The sequence below is a fragment of the Belonocnema kinseyi genome, chromosome 1, assembly GCF_010883055.1.
Source record: "Belonocnema kinseyi isolate 2016_QV_RU_SX_M_011 chromosome 1, B_treatae_v1, whole genome shotgun sequence".
NCBI lineage: Eukaryota > Metazoa > Arthropoda > Insecta > Hymenoptera > Cynipidae > Belonocnema > Belonocnema kinseyi.
In genome coordinates, this window is record NC_046657.1 from 124,602,524 (window position 1) to 124,604,763 (window position 2,240).

The window sequence follows — 2,240 nt, forward strand, 5'->3', positions numbered from 1 at the left end:
CGAGGGCGCATACTTTGAATAAAATATTTGTTATCATTCTCTTGAAATAAACGTGTTTTTTTCTTGAAAAAATACCGGTTTCATATGTATACACCTGGTATATCGATAAAAAAGTGGCATAAACGTAAAATAAAATATACTTTCGTCTTACGATTCACCCGGCCGACAAATTTTTTTAATGAAAATTTTTTATTTGACAATTATTACTCAAGTTAAATATTAAAAACTTAGATAATTTTTCGATCCAAAATCTATGTGTTGTAAACACAACTCGCAATTATACAGCCGCTTGTTGATAAAAATTCTTGAAATTTGTATGGTCTATTTTTAATATATAAGCGATGACTATAAACAACGCACTTTGTTTAAAAAACGAATATGTTTATTTTTATTTAATTGCAAATTAATTCCGAACGAAAACCACGTTTCGCCAACTCTGACCAGTGGTACAGTCATCGAAAAAATATTAGTTGAAATAACTTTTAGCGAGAAAGTTGTTCATTAGACTTTGAGAAAGTTTTTCTGAAAATTTGAAAAGAATTGTTCCAAAATTGTAGTTCTTCAGCCATAAAGCAGCAGCGGCAAAGAAGAACAAAACGCTCCAGCGACAGAGTGTTTTGTCTTCAACTCGCAGACATTTCTACAAGTTTTGACCAATATTCTTTTGATTTTCAGAAAAACTTTTTCAAAGTCTAGTGAACAGCTTTCTGGCGTCAAGCTATTTCAACTAATATTTTTACGATGACTGTTCCAATGGTCGAAGTTGGCGAAAAGTGGTTATCGTTCAGAATCAATTTGCTATTAAATAATAACAAACATATTCGCTTTTTAAACAAAGTGCGTTGTTTATAGTCATCATTTATATATTGAGATAAAGATTTCAAGCATTTTTATTAACAAACGGCTGAATAATCGTGAGTTGTGTTTTACAAAACATCGATTTTTGATCGGAATTTAAAAAAATTTTTTATCGTTTATCTTGAATGATAATTATCAAATGCAAAAATTCATGGGGAAACTTTGTCGGCCGGCTCATGCTGAAGATGAAAGTATATTTTGTTGTATGTTTAGGCCACTTTTTTTATCGATAGATTTTATCGGGTAAAATATACCGGGTAAATACTTCTACGCGGTTTCGGGCGCTTGTCGAGTTGTTGCATCCTTCACCTCACTTGCACACAAATTGAAAATGTTATAGATTAATTAATGGAAGTAAAGGAAAAAAATTTACATTGAAAAGTAGTACGTAAATGTATTTGGAACATAACCTCTTCTAATTAACTGTTTTCGTCAATACAAGTATAGTATAGAAATGAATGTAGAAATGAGTATAGAAATGAATTTTGAACAAAGCAGCCTAATATTTTACCCAAAAGAGATATTTTCAACCATAAATATTAATATTGCTACCCGCAAGACGAATTTTTATCTAAAAATGTACATGAATTTTCAAATAAAATTAAACAAATTTTCTGCAAAAAATGGAATCGTTATATTTTCAGCTAAAAAAATTAATTCTTGCAAAAAGTGATTTTTCAATAATATAGTTACATTTTAACCAAAGGAATGAATTTTCAACTGTAATGATGAATCTTGAATTTAAAAAATGGATTTTAAATGAAATAGTTGAGTTTTTGACCAAAGATGAATTTTCAACCATACAGATTGATTTTCTAACAAAAAGGCGAATTGAGGCTCCGGATTGCAGAACTGCCTCTGCGATCGGCCCAGTATGCAGTAGAGAGGGGATGAGCACTTAACTTGTCGATCGAGGGAAAGAATTAATTTAATACCCAATAATCAACTTACCGTTTTTCGATTAATAACACAGGCACACAAAAAAAAGTTGTCTTTTCGGTAGACTACACTACCATATCTACATGTTTTTGGGGTCGCTGATTTCGAATCCGCGGTCCAAATAACCCAATCAGGTCATAGTTTCCCAAAAAATGCAAAAAGAGACGTAGAAACGACGAAAACAGCATTTTTTCGTGTATATTTTGTATAAAAACAAAAGATTTTCATGCCCGGTCGACTTTACAACCATATCTATATGTCTTTTGGATCGCTGGTTTCGAATCCGGGGTTCAAAGAACCCAATCAGGTCATAGTTTCCCAAAAAATGGAAAAAGAGACGTAAAATGACGAAAACAGCGTTTTTTCTTGTATATTTTGTATAAAATTAAAAGAGTTTCATGTCCGGCCGACTTTACAATCATATCTTTATATCTTTTGGGTCG